Raw genomic sequence first — 12,661 nt, forward strand, 5'->3', positions numbered from 1 at the left:
TTACAATGATTAATATTGATTATAAGTCAATGCTTTGAACTTTTTCTAGGATAACTCATATCCTATCAATTCAAAACCCGACAGTAAATCCCGGTATAGCATTCACATACATGATAAACAAAAATATCAGGAAGTTGGTCATACTGTTCTGTAAGATGAAGAAATAAGAAAAGCTCAGAGAGAAATTTGTTTTCACGGATTTTATTTTTTTTCTGTCGACAATTTTATAATGTGACAGGTAAATTTTCAAAGTGAGGTCCTGATCCAGCTCCAAAGCGAATCAAAAGACGTATATCACGATGCAAAAACTGATCGGTGTAACATCTACAAACTCTTCAATACCTTATTTACCTTGAGAATGTTTACTATTGAAGAAACAGCCATTTCGATTTTTTTTTCTCAGAAGCTTTCCTCTCTTGTGGATTTTGTAGACATGATGTCACTTATATAGAGTAGTATCAGTTAAAAGAGGAATGGGTAGTTGTTGGGTTACATAGAGGGTAATACGGCATGTGGTGTTTTCAATTAACTATAAATAAACGCATTGTAATATTTGGATTATATACAGTTCAAATGTATGCAAACCATCATGTGTCGATGCTACGGAAAGGCATGAAATAAAGATGAATAGCACTTGTTATGAGGCAGACATGGTTGACAATGTAATTATATCAGACCACTTAGGTTTAATCTACGTGTTAATTTATTTTTGTAATTTGCCATAAATTTGGGATAAAAAAAATCGTTTTTTTTTAATTTTATACGTTTTTTTTTCTTTTCAAAACTTACTCAATATCCCATAATTACTTATACATCAATGTGTCATAATTTATGTCTCTATGTTCTATCAACCGTAGACAATATCATTAAGCTACTTTAATTTGACAGAGTAGCTGTCGTGTTTTGTTCCAAATATCCTATTAGAGATTTGGTTTCCATCCATAATTGAATACTATGGCATGTCAGTAGATCTGATGAATTTGACCTCGGCATGGATTTATTTTTACCATAAAGTTTATTTTGTGAGCACACTGTAGAGATTCTGTGACCATACAATCCTAGCTTCGACTTTATTCGTCATAAAAGAAATGATAAAAATCAATAATATTCTACAGATTGAAATATCCCATTTGGGAAAGATAAATCATGAGTAACACTATATCCAGTTCGAATGACCGTCCAAATCTTGATAAAGATTGAATGTGAATTGAAACAAGGATTTGTTCACATTCAATAAATTGAAAACATGACAGTTTGTCATTTATCTGTTACTGCTGTTTTGTGTAGTTCATTAAATCAAAGTTTTTAGAAAACAGAAAACAAGTGAAACATTCCTGCCTTACTTAAAACCGATCAAACAAAATTTCCACTATCACAACAATTTTTGGCTTACATAACACCGACCACAATAGTGTCCCATAATCTACACCATTCCTGGCTTACATAACACCGACCACACTAGTGTCCCATCATCTACACCATTCCTTGCTTACCTAACACCGACTACACTAGTGCCCCATCATCTACACCATTCCTGGCTTACCTAACACCGACCACACTAGTGTTACATCATTTAAACCATTCCTGGCCTACATAACACCGACCACACTAGTGTCCCATCATCTACACCATTCCTGGCTTACATAACACCGACCACACTAGTGTCCCATCATCTACACCATTCCTGGCTTACCTAACATCGACCACACTAGTGTCCCATCCTCTAAACCATTCCTGGCTTTCATAATACCGACCATACTGGAGTTCCTCTATCTTAACCATTCCTGACTTACATAACACCGACCATACTGGTGTTCCTCTATCTGAACCATTCCTGACTTACATAATATTAACACCTATCATACTGGTGTTCCTCTGTCTGAACCATTCCTGGCTTACATAATACCGACCATACTTGAGTTCCTCTATCTGAACCATTCCTGACTTACATAATTTTAACACCGATCATACTGGTGTTCCTCTATCTGAACCATTCCTGACTTACATAATTTTAACACCGATCATACTGTAAGTGTTTCACTTTATTAATCATTCTTGCTTTACATAAAATAGACCGTACAGGTGTTCCGCTATCAGAACGATGCCTGCCTGTACAGCTGCTATATATCTGAGACATTCCTGACCGACATAATAATGACCATATATATTTACAGAAAGAATTCATTTTTCTTCTCTTTATATGGCATTTTTTAACAATACTTTCTTCAACAGCTTTTAAAAGCTTGAAGCATGGATATCTAGACATGTATTTAGTATCTTTGATACTTCTACATCACGATTCAAATATCAGAAGGGTCAAACCAGGTTTAATGTTTAACACAATATTAAGCCAATTTATATGTTGAAGTGAATCAAATGATGTGTTTTGACTAATGAAGAACTGCGTACATTTTAAGCTGCTTCGATTTTTACATTCTTTTGATTACCACTATAACCTTGGTTCCCTTGATTACTCTTACAGATAATGTACATTTTTAACCTTTACATGCGACAAGTATTTCAACTATTAAATAAAGGATTAGTGAAATATAGTTAGAAGTATAAGTTTCACTAAGCCAGTAAGTTGTTTGTAATACTGGTATAAACAACGCATAGTTCACATATTATTCAAGTCGAAGCCACCAAAGATATCAACGTGGAGGCAAATATTTACACACTCTGATCTGAAACCTGTTTAATTTTAATGAAAAATAGACTTTTTTGGTAAACAGGACATTCCGAGTATCTGGAAGCAGCCATTTGCCAGTCATTTATGATAATTTCATAATTCGTGCTTCATTGTATTTTGGCTATTCGATATCCAATTAATTATTCTATAATTAATTCATAATGAGTAATACCAAATGCACTCCATCACAACAATTCCCTTCAGACAATTGTCTATAGCAATAATTACGCCGACACGACACAAGACTAACAAACTGTTAAGAACTAAATCATGCTATAAGGAACCACTACATGTAATCGGTTCAACGATGAAATATGCTGATGTATAATAATTTCAGTCTGAATATCACAAGGTTTACTTAGTGCTTTTTAAAAAGTGGTTAAAAGAATTGCGAATACAAAAAAAAGTAAATAAATAAACCACTTAAGCAATTGCCCTTGTCCATGGTTTACTGATATAAATCCCAATTGCCCTTGTCCATGGTTTACTGATATAAATCCCAATTGCCCTTGTCCATGTTTTGCTGATATAAATCCCAATTGCCCTTGTCCATGGTTTACTGATATAAATCCCAATTGCCCTTGTCCATGTTTTGCTGATATAAATCCCAATTGTCCTTGTCCATGGTTTACTGATATAAATCCCAATTGCCCTTGTCCATGGTTTACTGATATAAATCCCAATTGTCCTTGTCCATGGTTTACTGATATAAATCCCAATTGTCCTTGTCCATGGTTTACTGATATAAATCCCAATTGTCCTTGTCCATGGTTTACTGATATAAATCCCAATTGTCCTTGTCCATGGTTTACTGATATAAATCCCAATTGTCCTTGTCCATGGTTTACTGATATAAATCCCAATTGTCCTTGTCCATGGTTTACTGATATAAATCCCAATTGCCCTTGTCCATGGTTTACTGATATAAATCCCAATTGCCCTTGTCCATGGTTTACTGATATAAATCCCAATTGTCCTTGTCCATGGTTTACTGATATAAATCCCAATTGCCCTTGTCCATGGTTTACTGATATAAATCCCAATTGCCCTTGTCCATGGTTTACTGATATAAATCCCAATTGCCCTTGTCCATGTTTTGCTGATATAAATCCCAATTGCCCTTGTCCATGTTTTGCTGATATAAATCCCAATTGTCCTTGTCCATGTTTTGCTGATATAAATCCCAATTGTCCTTGTCCATGGTTTACTGATATAAATCCCAATTGTCCTTGTCCATGGTTTACTGATATAAATCCCAATTGCCCTTGTCCATGGTTTACTGATATAAATCCCAATTGCCCTTGTCCATGGTTTACTGATATAAATCCCAATTGCCCTTGTCCATGGTTTACTGATATAAATCCCAATTGCCCTTGTCCATGTTTTGCTGATATAAATCCCAATTGTCCTTGTCCATGTTTTGCTGATATAAATCCCAATTGCCCTTGTCCATGGTTTACTGATATAAATCCCAATTGCCCTTGTCCATGTTTTGCTGATATAAATCCCAATTGCCCTTGTCCATGGTTTGCTGATATAAATCCCAATTGTCCTTGTCCATGGTTTACTGATATAAATCCCAATTGCCCTTGTCCATGGTTTACTGATATAAATCCCAATTGCCCTTGTCCATGGTTTACTGATATAAATCCCAATTGCCCTTGTCCATGTTTTGCTGATATAAATCCCAATTGCCCTTGTCCATGTTTTGCTGATATAAATCCCAATTGCCCTTGTCCATGTTTTGCTGATATAAATCCCAATTGTCCTTGTCCATGGTTTACTGATATAAATCCCAATTGTCCTTGTCCATGGTTTACTGATATAAATCCCAATTGCCCTTGTCCATGTTTTGCTGATATAAATCCCAATTGTCCTTGTCCATGGTTTACTGATATAAATCCCAATTGCCCTTGTCCATGTTTTGCTGATATAAATCCCAATTGCCCTTGTCCATGTTTTGCTGATATAAATCCCAATTGTCCTTGTCCATGGTTTACTGATATAAATCCCAATTGTCCTTGTCCATGGTTTACTGATATAAATCCCAATTGCCCTTGTCCATGGTTTGCTGATATAAATCCCAATTGTCCTTGTCCATGGTTTACTGATATAAATCCCAATTGCCCTTGTCCATGGTTTGCTGATATAAATCCCAATTGCCCTTGTCCATGGTTTGCTGATATAAATCCCAATTGTCCTTGTCCATGGTTTACTGATATAAATCCCAATTGCCCTTGTCCATGTTTTGCTGATATAAATCCCAATTGCCCTTGTCCATGGTTTGCTGATATAAATCCCAATTGTCCTTGTCCATGGTTTACTGATATAAATCCCAATTGTCCTTGTCCATGGTTTACTGATATAAATCCCAATTGCCCTTGTCCATGTTTTGCTGATATAAATCCCAATTGCCCTTGTCCATGTTTTGCTGATATAAATCCCAATTGTCCTTGTCCATGTTTTGCTGATATAAATCCCAATTGTCCTTGTCCATGGTTTACTGATATAAATCCCAATTGTCCTTGTCCATGGTTTACTGATATAAATCCCAATTGCCCTTGTCCATGTTTTGCTGATATAAATCCCAATTGTCCTTGTCCATGGTTTACTGATATAAATCCCAATTGCCCTTGTCCATGGTTTGCTGATATAAATCCCAATTGCCCTTGTCCATGGTTTACTGATATAAATCCCAATTGCCCTTGTCCATGTTTTGCTGATATAAATCCCAATTGTCCTTGTCCATGGTTTACTGATATAAATCCCAATTGCCCTTGTCCATGGTTTGCTGATATAAATCCCAATTGCCCTTGTCCATGGTTTACTGATATAAATCCCAATTGCCCTTGTCCATGGTTTACTGATATAAATCCCAATTGCCCTTGTCCATGGTTTACTGATATAAATCCCAATTGCCCTTGTCCATGGTTTGCTGATATAAATCCCAATTGTCCTTGTCCATGGTTTACTGATATAAATCCCAATTGTCCTTGTCCATGGTTTACTGATATAAATCCCAATTGTCCTTGTCCATGGTTTACTGATATAAATCCCAATTGCCCTTGTCCATGGTTTACTGATATAAATCCCAATTGCCCTTGTCCATGGTTTACTGATATAAATCCCAATTGCCCTTGCCCTTGTTTTACTGATATAAATCACAAATACATTTAAATCAAAATCAAAATGATAATTCCACTGGAAACTTAATAAAACTTTGGTGAAAGTTTCAGAAGGATTCATCAAGTGGCAAAGGAAGTGCTCTCTGTCCTCGTTAAAGTGAGGTTTTCTTGATAGAGATAGATTTTTAGACTATAATTCTAAGGTGACAAAACGCAGCATTTAAGAATAATTGGGTTTTTTTTGTTTGTTTTTTTTTGTTCCTGTTTTACTGTGAAACATGGTGCACGGTGTTAGTGTTTCATATGCCTGAACACATGACTTTTTATCATTTTTGTAATTTTCGCAATAGTCATCCTACTCAAATGACAAACTATGAATATTGTATTTAAGTGTCTGAATCTCTCCATTGTGTAACCTAAATTACGCATGATTATTCCACTGATTCATAACTGTTGTTGTATTTATCTACATAAAGTTTTCTACCTAAAACTAACATTTTTACAATTCTGCCACAGAGCCTATAGATTTGTAAAGCCTATTAGCGTCTGTATTTACCTCTTGCACCACCGCAGGAAAATAGTTCCATTGACATACCCACCTTATGGTTCAAACGCAGATAGTAAGGTCCCATTTATATGTACTTCTAATGTATCCTGTTATTTATTCCAATAAACAAACCAATTTAACAACTTTTACTGCAAACTTATATGCTGATAAATTTGGTTTGAATTAACAACGATCTAATGAACCCGAATTATCCATGCAGTCGTTATACTACGTTCCCTGCGATCACTCCTGGAGAGTAGAAGATAAACTGGTATGGAGAGGGACTGGATTATTCGGGTTACGATCCAATTGAAAAATAGTTGACCTCTTACCGGTGCATGTCGTTCATTTCAATGCATTTACCTGAATGAACCGGTCGATCACTGTAGATATATTCAAGTTGCCTACGAACGCTTTATTCAACAATTTGATGATAAGGTAGAAAAGACTACCTGCAAGATATATAAATGGTCATCAAACCTAGAAAAGAAGTATACAGAAAAGTGTTGGGTACCAATTGGAAGAGCGGTCTTCAGATATTTCATTTAGACCCTGCAGGTGGATTCAAATTTTCACTAAAAAAGAGGGCAGTGGTTACGAATAAACTTATAAATGCCTTTGGTTGTTGTTTTTTTTTTTTTTCTTTTTGTCAATTTTTTAACAAAAGGGTAGCCCAACCGCCGTCCTGTAACCATCCTAAAGTATCACCCAATGTCTCGTGCATTTAAAAAAAATGGAACCTTCTATTGCATTAGACCGACATGCTTGTCAAAACTGTGGCAGTTTTTATTAATGTACGTTTCTCTGGAACTTAGAGCAAAAAAATAAGCGCTTTTAAGTGACACAAAGTTGTCTATGCGAGAATTTGCAGCACCTGAGATATATAGCTGATCGACTGAGAAATATTTGTAGCTAATTGAGAGGACAGTATTCATTTCAACGATTATGGCTTAAGTTAACATGATTTGGTTGACAGTTTCCAACTGGATGTCGATAAATTGGATTTCGTAATTTTTGAAATGTTTGAAATCGACCTCCGTTCTTCCCTTTCAGTTTTAACCCTATTCTGCAATTTCACGATTTTTTGAGGCGTAAAAAATCAAAAGATCGATATAATTTGATTCAGTATATGAGTACTTTGATTTATATTTGTTCTGTTTGGTCTTGTTTTGATTTGTGTTGTTTTATTATGTGTTGTTTTATTGGTTTTTTATTTTCTGTTTTTTGTTGTTTTTTTTTATTATGCTACGTGATGTTTTATTTGTTTTTTTCATTTTCATTTTTTTTGTTTTTGTGTTTTTGTGTTTTTGTTCTTGTTTTAGTTGTTGTCTTTGTATAGATTTATCGGTGACTATATCCGGGGTCATGACTCGACGTTGGTTGTCCAAACCATAAGGGAATTGGATTGATAAATGACTTTATAAAAGTTTGATTACAAAATTAATCAGAAACTACGATCATATGACATCAAAGTTACAATTGACGAAGATAATGTTAAATAATTCAAAACTTTACTGACAAGTGTTTTTGTATGATTGATTTATAATCTATCACATAATTTGTTCATTCAAGTATGGTGATATAAGACGCTATAAAAACATACGTAATGAAAATCTAACACAAAATACGTGAAAGTGTGTTCCTCGAGTGAAAGAAGTACTTGCTCGAAAATTACGGTTTACAAGCCATATTGGAATAGAATAGGGCCCAAATTTAACGACGGAACTTTTATATAGACAACAACATTGCACTGACATAAAACTGATATAGGGGTAAGGCTTAGTACCGCGGGAAAATGCGAAGCTATGCCAAATATTTTCACCGGTGAGAGTCAAATTCGTATTTTTACTACAACAAAATTTAAACGAAAAATGACGTTTCAGCAGGAAAAACAATGTTTTATTCGAAGCAGCGCGACATCCTGGCAACATCATAACAATTCAATTTTTTGTGACGTCACTTTACCACGTTATGTTTTAATGTTAATTAAAATTACCAAGACATTCAAGTAACTGAAAATTTATAAGTGTATTAAGATTTCAAAGGATATCAATTGAACCTGGGATTTCATGAAATTAGGTCGTCCTCTTTCTTACAAATATACACAATCGGAACTATTTGGCCATTTTCCGCTGCACTGGAAAAGTTCTTTTCAATCGGTACATTCTCGGTCAACCCCGTTAATGCTCAGAATCAATGAGATTGGCTGAAGTTGTCGTTGAATTCTTTTGTGTAACTAGCTAGAGAGGCAGAGGAGTTCCGATTGCAAATATGAATTGAGTAACACAAAGAATATATTCCGTCGAAGCGTTGATAGTCATGGTCGCTACAAGTAACGTCCTTGGAATTTAGTGTTGCTGCGAAGGTTGTAGAAAGTGAACAACCAACCATAATCCACGAAAAAAAAACATGCATGCTGCCAATTATATTTTAATTATTTATAAATAAACTGGGCATAATTTGGAATGCAATATCACAAAAACACCGTGTGCCGGTTAACACACATAGGGTATGGAACGGTTAACCAAGGAGACACAGAACCGAAGCGAGAAAGAAACATGTAAGTCGTGTTTTGTCATCTTGTAAAAAAATAAAGGTTTCCTTTAAACAAAAAAAAACAAAACAAAACAATTGTTCAACGGAATAATTACACGCATTCTCATTCAGAATTACGAAGAAATGACATTTTTTTCTCACAAATTTGGGACTTAACGGTTCTTCTACTTAAAACACGTGATGCCAAGAAACCTAGACACAATCTCCTGCGCAGAGGGTATATTCGCTATTTCAAAGCTTTAAATCAGTTACTAAACCCACACTTTTATGTAAATTAGTATAGTACACCAGAAATGTAGTGTTTATGTCCTGCGTATATGCGCACATCCGGTATGGCAGATCCATGGAGGAAGTTATCATAGATTCTTGAATCGTTTTAAATTTACAATACTCGGATTACTCCTCGCACAACATGCATGTTAAAAACTGACCGTTTTATTGTTGTCATTTTTCTCCATTTTTATCGTATCGAACATAGCCGCGGCGTTCAAATGAACCAGTGTGTCCTTAATTGTAACAACTGCAATATCTAGAAAGGCTAATTGCCTCAACCATTGATCTCGAACTTGCCCCCCAAAAAATGCTGCTAAGTTCAAGATTATATTACACGCTCACCAAAATTATAGAATCAATCTTTTACAATTATTTTTTTTTCTTTATGATAATAGAACTGATCCCAGAGTCACTCAGGTAATAAACACGGCAATGAACGTTTGAAATGACGACTTTAAATAGTTTTTTGTGTCAGTTGCTACGCTCTGTTAAGGAGATCGGCGAAATTGTTGCAATTTCTAGGAAATCGATTGAGTTTCGAGGGAAAAAACCCATTCACCGGAGACGCTGGAAAGGATGATATAATTGCAATTTTCTTTTTTAGGTACATAAAGTGTTCCTAAACTGATTAATTACGAATGAAGATAAACGCATACAAGTATAACTCCCTTCATCTGGGGGTTCTTGTAGACTGCGGAACGAAACGAAGAAATGATACGAATCGAAATGGACCAAAACGAAAGAAATGAGACGTCATAAAAGTATTATAAAGGGCAAACATGCTCAGAAAGATTAATCAAGGGAACCAAGATTCTAGCAGATATCAAAAGATTGTAATCCAATGACAAAGACCAGACAAGGAAAACAAGACACACACAACAAAATACATAAAATAACCAAAATAATAGTACAATAAAACAAAATTAAATCTGTCAAAGTAGTGGAGATAACTATGCAAATTATCTTCCTTGATCGAAAAAATTACCACTTCCGCCTTCTATAAAATAACCAAGATTTATTGAGATCAATCTTGTTACATTAAGTCATTGCACGTTATGTTTTTTTTTATTGTATGGAAGCGTATTATGGCCATTCCTTTTTAACTGTTTTTTGTTCAAATAATCGACTTTAATCTTGGAATTATAAACATTAAGCTTGGAATTATCAACTTTAATCTTGGAACTTTCAACATTAATCTTGGAATTATCAACATTAATCTTGGCATTTCCAAAGAGCGTCGGACGAATGAGTGTCGGACCAATGGTCGTCGGACATATTCTCGGTTTTCCGTCACTAAATAACTGAATATCATGACTATTCAACCATACAAAGGGTATTCAGGGGCGGATCCAGGATTTTAAGGGGATGTACAATCGACGTGGGGGTGTCCTTGACCTAAAAATAGGAAGAATAGGCAAAATATAATAAATCGCCCGTAAAATATTGATAACTTAAAATATATTAAAATCTGCATGAAACTGGGTACATCGGTTTTAAAAAGATTGGACTTAGTGTTGGACTATAGATGTTATCATCAAACCGGCACAAAATTCAAACTCATCATGATAAGACTATATATTACATCCAATATACTCACGACGAAAACTAGCGAAAAAACGTTTCGCCGGCAATCATACTTCAATTGTTGGTGATGAAAATTGCAAGGTGGCGTTATTCCTGGGGGGAACTGTTACAAAATAAAGGTGTTTAGTTCTATTGTTGATAGGATTTTATGTCTTTGATACAAAACTAATCATGTAATTCTTAAGTAGAGTTAATTTCGATACAAAAATTACAATATGAACCAATAAATTGAAATTAGTTTGAAGTATTAGATCACACGCACTCCCCTAAATGATGATTTTTTTAATACCTAAGTGTATTGAAAATGGATGATTTATGTCAAAAAGAATTCAAATAGCGTGATGCATTACAATGCGTTGCATTTAATTTGTAATGCAATGAATAATTGAACATGTCGCCGCCATAAAATACGAGTATTACGGTCCTAACAAATTACTCCAACAGAAATTTGTGCTTTAATGAATACAGATAACATTACTGTTGATGTATGCTTGAAAGCATTTTTTAATTCAAAAACAAGAATACTTAAAATTAACTGAAAGTTATATTAGTGTGCTGAGATATGGAAAAGTAAAACAATCGGTGAGTCAATGAATGACTTAAAACGTAATAATTAATAATCGTCCCACATCCATATATGTACAGAGGCGTATTCTTTATAAAAATCAGACGGAAGGTGATTCATGCATGACAAAACCCAACGAATATTCGCTTTCATTTCTAATTTGAAAACCATCACAGACCACAAAACTGGTCTTACTTAGTCACTTGGTTGTTGCACTTTCGAGCTAAAAATTATATAGATTGTATGAAATTGGTACTTTGCTATAGTCATCGCTCTCGATTTGGTTTGATTTGATTGATTTTATTGGGACATGAATGTATGGTTTTCTCAAAAATACAGATTTAAATACGGAAAGGGCTGTCATTACTATATAGCTTGTGCATGTGCAAACCGAAATCGGTGTTTCATCTCTACCACTGGTATTGTCTGAATTTTATATGGACTAGTACTTAAAACATGCATGTATTTATATAATGTAAATAGAGTCAAAATGTTTCTACTGTTATAGATCTGGTTACAAAAGTTCATATAAATACAATGCTTATTTGAAAAAAAAACTTGAGGAGTGTGGCATGGTCAGTTAAAATTAATTGAATTGTCAAATGCAGGAAACGCTATTGATAGCATTTATATGACATGAACCAGAATTTTGCTAAAGGCAAAAGCTTTTGAAATATTTTCAAAAAAACTGTCTTCCGACCCCTATGTTCCGTTTTTAGTATATGCAGCCATATCTATCCACGGATTAAAAATCACAAGTCATTTCGAGCACAGTACACTAAAGAACTATTATGCTTTTTTTTTCATTAAATAGTCTTAAATGGTTTAAGAGAAGATTTTCAAAGTTGTACATGTGGGAAAACAAATTTAAGAATGGTTTTAGGAGCCTTAACTCCTAGATCCGTAGATCGTTTTGAAAATTTCGGCATTGGTCGGTCTCATAATATTTAACAATATTACCCAGCAAAAATTATGCTAAAGGCAACGGGTTTTGGGTTATTTGCAAAACTGCAATCTGACCACTATGCATTATTTCAGTAACGATGACCATGTTTTTTTCAGGGATTAAAACCCCCAACGGCAGTTTTGTGTGGGATACCCTAAAGAACAAATATGCCATCTTTCACTGAATTTTGTACAATGTTTTTAGAGAAAACAATTTTCAAAATTGCACATGCGAAAAATGACAAAAAATCTGTTTCAGACTCCTACATCAGTCAAGGAATTTTTTTTTGTTTTCTGCGTAGGTCGACGTCAGTCTCATGATGTTGAACAAAATTATACCTGCAGCCAGAATTTTGCTAAAGGCAACAACTTAAGAG

The sequence above is a fragment of the Perna viridis genome, chromosome 14, assembly GCF_037379345.1.
Source record: "Perna viridis isolate PV_CMFRI_1.1 ecotype Kerala chromosome 14, ASM3737934v1, whole genome shotgun sequence".
Taxonomy (NCBI): domain Eukaryota; kingdom Metazoa; phylum Mollusca; class Bivalvia; order Mytilida; family Mytilidae; genus Perna; species Perna viridis.